This window comes from Amblyraja radiata, chromosome 14, assembly GCF_010909765.2.
Source record: "Amblyraja radiata isolate CabotCenter1 chromosome 14, sAmbRad1.1.pri, whole genome shotgun sequence".
In the NCBI taxonomy this organism is placed as follows: Eukaryota; Metazoa; Chordata; class Chondrichthyes; order Rajiformes; family Rajidae; genus Amblyraja; species Amblyraja radiata.
Window position 1 is genome coordinate 11,469,292 of NC_045969.1, and position 6,342 is coordinate 11,475,633.

General features: G+C 42.8%; 2 protein-coding genes across 2 annotated transcripts in view; both read left to right on the top strand.

The window, feature by feature from the left end:
- Positions 1-6,342, top strand: part of LOC116980360 (interferon-induced GTP-binding protein Mx3-like) — a 281,647-nt gene that overhangs the window by 196,990 nt on the left and 78,315 nt on the right. The window lies entirely within an intron of this gene.
- The window catches only part of LOC116980363 (interferon-induced GTP-binding protein Mx3-like), a 445,599-nt gene that overhangs the window by 182,259 nt on the left and 256,998 nt on the right, over positions 1-6,342 (top strand). The gene's annotated exons all lie outside the window — the stretch shown is intronic.

Below are 6,342 nucleotides of genomic sequence, written 5' to 3' on the forward strand. Positions count from 1 at the left end.
CATATTTCTTAATCTATCTTACCACACCAACATCCATATTATTGATTCACATGACAAACAACAGTGGACCCAACACACATCCCCGAGGTACCCCTCTAGTCACTGACCTACAACCTGACAAACATCCATCCACCATTACTCTCCCTCATTTCCCATACAGCCACTTTTAATCCATCTTGCTATTCCTTACTAACTTCTTCTTAACCAACCTTATTTCCTTTTTGAACCTTGTCAAAGGCCTTACTGAAGTTCACCACTTTAACCTCATCTATTTCCCTAATAACCTTTTTTAAGGAACAAAATCAAGATTAGTCAAATATCACAATCACAAATCCATGCTAATTCTTCCTAATCCTACCCTATTTATCCAAATCCCTATAATATTGCCTTTAGTATCCTTTCCATTATTTCCCACCACTGATGTCAAACAACGTTCTTGTTAAAACTCTACTCTTCTTTGTCCCCTTGTTCACTTACCTCAGGGCTATTATCTATTCGTACCTGCGGGACAGCCCTCATGTAATTATTGAAATTGTACTAGGTATCTCAACCTTCTAAACGAACATCGGTCGGTGATTTAGAAAACTCATACATACACCTTGTCTTCAGGTTTAAAGGGTCCTTCCTCCTGGTCCATCTCCGACAGCTTTTACTTTACCTGTTCATAAATAGACTTGTATATCATTATTAACTGTTTCATATACTTGTTTTTTTTTAAAAATTCGATCTGTAACTGTTCCAAACTCGGTCCCCTGCAGGGACTTCTCCATTGTGCCACCCACGGCTGGTTAGTTTGCATGCAACATTTCTTCAGTGCCAATGGCAGAGCATTACACAAATGTTCCATTTATTCTTTTCATCAAATGAAAACAATCAGTTGTCAAAGCTGATTTCTGTAGGTTTACCAAACCTCTTAATTACCTTATTCATCATAAACGACACTCTGGTGTTTATACCTAAATCGATTCAGACTTACCCTGGACATCTCTTCCAGATGCTGTTTCAGCTGCTTTGTCTGCATTTTAATTTAACTTCTTTGACATGTATTTTTTCCGTTTCACCATACAATTTCAACATTTTTTTCCGACCTAGTCTGAACTATATCCTGCCTTTCCCAAGGTCATCATCTGCTGTCTTATATTCTGAAGTATTTCTCTCTCTCTCTCTTTACTTGTGGAACAAACCAACAAATTGTCCACATCAGCAAATACTTTCTAAGGGTATAACCATATAACCATTACAGCACGGAAACAGGCCATCTCGACCCTTCTAGTCCGTGCCGAACACGTATTCTCCCCTAGTCCCATCTACCTGCGCTGAGACCATAACTCTCCATTCTTTCAACTCTGCCTTTCCCATCTAATTAAAAAACCTACCTCATCCTAGCCTTTCTTGGCATCCTTCCTTAAATCCCTTCCTCTCTCTTGGGGACCTCAGTCCTGTTAGGGCTTATAATCTCCAGATTAATTTCACTCCTGATAGGACTTTTCGAGGAAAAGTTCCCCAAGACATGTATTATTGGCATGTAATTCTCTGGCCCCGCTTGGTTCCGTCATAGGACTCACTTGTGTCAGTTCATCACTTATTTCAGTATTTTCAACCAGGGGCTTTGTTCATTGACATTGACCGCAGAGACCAACTGTTTACTGATTCTGCTTGACTTTAAGAAGAATGGCTTCCACCACAATAGTTCATAATATAATGTTCATCAACTGGTTGCCTTCTATTTCTTGTTCATTTTCAACTCTACACTTTTTCATTCCCCTTTGTTCCTTCGGGTTCACCTTAAGTGGGTAACATTTGCTGAGGGGCCTGCATACCCTCGTTCATGACGGCATCCAACCAGAAGATGGCGCTGTGGCCGGTAGTCAGGCTGCAGTAACAGCAGCTGACCTAACGGTGGCGCTGTTGCCGGTAAGTTTGTGAGCGGCGGCCATGTTTGTAGTCTATTGCCGGTCATTGTAACAATTTACATCGTCCATTTTAAATGTTTTACTTGGTGATTCCCACCACTTCACCAATGGTGCCGTCAAATCTTCCATGGCCAACAATCGTCCCACGTTCTCCTCCTCCAAAGCCCTAATCCATTTAAAAAAGGACAGTTCATGGGTGCTCCAAGGGATAATCTATCGTCTCTTACTTCTGTTTCTCTGTCTGTCTCTCTCTCTCTTTCTGTCTGTGTCTCTCTCTCTGTCTCTCTCTCTACGCTGAATAGATTCAGGACTGGACATGGCCCCTGCTTGGCCAGCCTTCACAAATGGGGCAGCAGTCCAACCCCACGGTGTGCTTGTGGCACTCCCTTACAACACATCATTGAAGCATGCCTTCAACAAAGACTCAAAGGAGGACTTGTCACCCTTCATACAGCAGATCAAGAGGCAACTGCTTGGCTAATGGACTTTGCATTCGCTAAATAAATAAAATCTCTCTCTGTCTGGCTGTCTCTGTGTCTGTCTCTCTCTCTCTCTCTCTCTGTTTCTCAACTTGTATGTCTACCATAAAACAACATAAAAGCTGGTCATGTTTCATCAATTAACTTATTTCCAGTTGACTTTACTGACAAGAAATCTAAAAGAACATCAAGAAACGATTTTTACAACTTCTCTTTTTCAGGTTACCAGGATACAAAGAGTTCATTTTTGCAGCTTGTTCGCAATCCCCCACGGCCCAAACACAGTGGGAATTCCCACCTCCGCCACGGGGGCGTCTGTGTTCAATTTTACAACTTGCTCATTTCAACCATTTGTTCCAAACCAGTTTTCAAACAAATCACTTTGTTTCATTCTTACTTCAAATAGATTATTCAATTTATATTTTCTCCCTGCCTGCACTCTTGTCCCTGGCCTTTGCCGTCTTCTATCACATCTCCCTTTCGCGGCCTCTGCCGTCTTCTTATCTGCTACTTTCGGGAGTAAATCCCTTATCATCCTGTCTCAGGAATTTTCCTGTCTCTCAGGAATTGATCTAACTGTTCTCGTCAGACCTAATGAATCTTCAAGGAGGCAAACTCCCTTCCCCCTCAGGGTCCTCTCCTAGGTACCTCCCTCAGGGGTCTAATTTCTACCGAACCTCTTATCTTCCCCTTCTGCCCTTTGACTCCCCGTCCTGGTGGCCGGGTGATCTTCGTCCACCTCGGCCCCTGTCTTCTCTTTCCCTTGGGTATTTTGGCCCCCTCCGGCTCTGCATTTTCTGTGGGTACTTCCTGCTCATATGCAGCTCTGCATTTTCCCCAACTGACTATAACTTATCATTGTTGGCTTCTCCAACCCCTGGGTATTTCCTGCCCTCCAGGGTCCAGCATTTGCCCCAACGGACTATTGGGCAGAATGCGGGGATTTGGCCCACAGCCTTTTCCCCTCCCTTCTGGGTTTGCCTTGCAGCCCCCTGAATCCTTCAGGGCATCAACCACAAGGTCTTTACAATTGCCCAGGAAGTACTTTATTAGTCATTGTTCCTACCTGGGTCTGTGCACAGAAATTGCTCGATTGACTTTTCGCGATTTCCAACCACTCCCACACTTGCTATCACTTGTTTCTCGTGTCTCTCTGTGTGGTCCTGGATACTACTGCTCAAACAGCTGGCGGCAAGCAAGGAGTCTGAGACTGCTGAACTCAGCAGGGTGCACCTTCCCTTCGTCCGTCTACTCCCGTCAGCTGGTTGGAGTAATTGATCCCGGAACCGAGCCCCCATTTGTGCGATGCACATTTGCAAAGGCTACTGGGGAGACTTTAAACTAGTATGGTTGGGGGGAGGGACTCAAATTGGGAAAGCTAGCAGTCAGTGTGTGAGGCAGGAGGCAGAGAATGGTAGCACTCTGACCCAAAATGTAGGGGAGAGAGAAGAAAAAGACAAAAAACAGAGAATAAGAGAGGGTGGGTTTCTTAAATGTGTATATTTTAATGCTAGGAGCATTGTAAGAAAGGTGGATGAACTTAGAGCCTGGATTGACACCTGGAAGTATGATGTTGTGGCGATCAGTGAAACATGGTTGCAGGAGGGCTGTGATTGGAAACTAAATATTCCAGGATTTCGTTGCTTCAGTTGTGATAGAATTGGAGGGGCAAGAGGTGGAGGTGTTGCATTGCTTATCAGGGAAGATATTACAGCAGTGCTTTGGCAGGATAGATTAGAGGGCTCGTCTAGGGAGGCTATTTGGGTGGAACTGAGAAATGGGAAAGGGGTAGCAACACTTATAGGGGTGTATTATAGACCGCCAAATGGGGAGCGAGAATTGGAAGAGCAAATATGTAAGGAGATTGCAGATATTAGTAGTAAGCACAAGGTAGTGATTGTGGGAGATTTCAATTTTCCACACATAGACTGGGAAACACATTCTGTAAATGGGCTGGATGGGTTGGAGTTTGTAAAATGTGTGCAGGATAGTTTTTTGCAGCAATACATAGAAGTACCTACTAGAGAAGGGGCGGTGCTGGACCTCCTGTTAGGAAATGAGACGGGTCAGGTGGCAGAGGTATGCGTTGGGGAACAGTTCGGGACCAGTGATCATAATACCATTAGTTTCAATATAATTATGGAGAGGGTCAGAACTGGACCTAGGGTTGAGATTTTTGTTTGGAGAAAGGCTAACTTTGAGGAGATGCGAAAGGATTTAAAAGGAGTAAATTGGGACATTTCGTTTTATGGGAAAGATGTGGAAGAGAAATGGAGTACATTTAAAGGTGAAATTTTAAGAGTACAGAATCTTTATGTCCCTGTTCGGTTGAAAGGAAATAGTAAAAATCGGAAAGAGCCATGGTTTTCAAGGGAAATTGGACACTTGGTTCGGAAAAAGAGGGAGATCTACAATAATTATAGGCAGCATGGAGTAAATGAGGTGCTTGAGGAGTATAAAGAATGTAAAAAGAATCTTAAGAAAGAAATTAGAAAAGCTAAAAGACGATATGAGGTTGCTTTGGCAAGTAAGGTGAAAGTAAACCCAAAGGGTTTCTACAGCTATATTAATAGCAAAAGGATAACGAGGGATAAAATTGGTCCATTAGAGAGTCAGAGTGGACAGCTATCTGCAGAGCCAAAAGAGATGGGGGGAGATATTGAACAATTTCTTTTTTTCGGTATTCACCAAGGAGAAGGATATTGAATTATGTGAGGTAAGGGAAACAAGTAGAGTAGCTATGGAAACTATGAGATTCAAAGAAGAGGAAGTACTGACACTTTTGAGAAATATAAAAGTGGATAAGTCTCCAGGTCCGGACAGGATATTCCCTAGGACATTGAGGGAAGTTAGTGTAGAAATAGCAGGGGCTATGACAGAAATATTTGAAATGTCATTAGAAACGGGAATAGTGCCGGAGGATTGGCATACTGCGCATGTTGTTCCATTGTTTAAAAAGGGGTCTAAGAGTAAACCTAGCAATTATAGACCTGTTAGTTTGACGTCAGTGGTGGGCAAATTAATGGAAAGGATACTTAGAGATAATATATATAAGCATCTGGATAAACAGGGTCTGATTCCAGTCAACATGGATTTGTGCCTGGAAGGTCATGTTTGACTAATCGTCTTGAATTTTTTGAAGAGGTTACTCGGGAAATTGATGAGGGTAAAGCAGTGGATGTTGTATATATGGACTACAGTAAGGCCTTTGACAAGGTTCCTCATGGAAAGTTGGTTAAGAAGGTTCAATGGTTGGGTATTAATGGTGGAGTAGCAAGATGGATTCAACAGTGGCTGAATGGGAGATGCCAGAGAGTAATGGTGGATGGTTGTTTGTCAGGTTGGAGGCCAGTGACTAGTGGGGTGCCACAGGGATCTGTGTTGGGTCCACTGTTGTTTGTCATGTACATCAATGATCTGGATGATGGTGTGGTAAATAGGATTAGTAAGTATGCAGATGATACTAAGATAGGTGGGATTGTGGATAATGAAGTAGATTTTCAACGTCTACAGAGAGATTTATGCCAGTTGGAAGAGTGGGCTGAAAGATGGCAGATGGAGTTTAATGCTGATAAGTGTGAGGTGCTACATCTTGGCAAGACAAATCAAAATAGGACGTACATGGTAAATGGTAGGGAATTGAAGAATGCAGGTGAACAGAGGGATCTGGGAATAACTGTGCACAGTTCCCTGAAAGTGGAATCTCATGTAGATAGGGTGGTAAAGAAAGCTTTTGGTGTGCTGGCCTTTATAAATCAGAGCATTGAGTATAGAAGTTGGGATGTAATGTTAAAATTGTACAAGGCATTGGTGAGGCCAATTCTGGAGTATGGGGTACAATTTTGGTCGCCTAATTATAGGAAGGATGTCAACAAAATAGAGAGAGTACAGAGGCGATTTGCTAGAATGTTGCCTGTGTTTCAGCAACTAAGTTACAGAGAAAGGTTGAA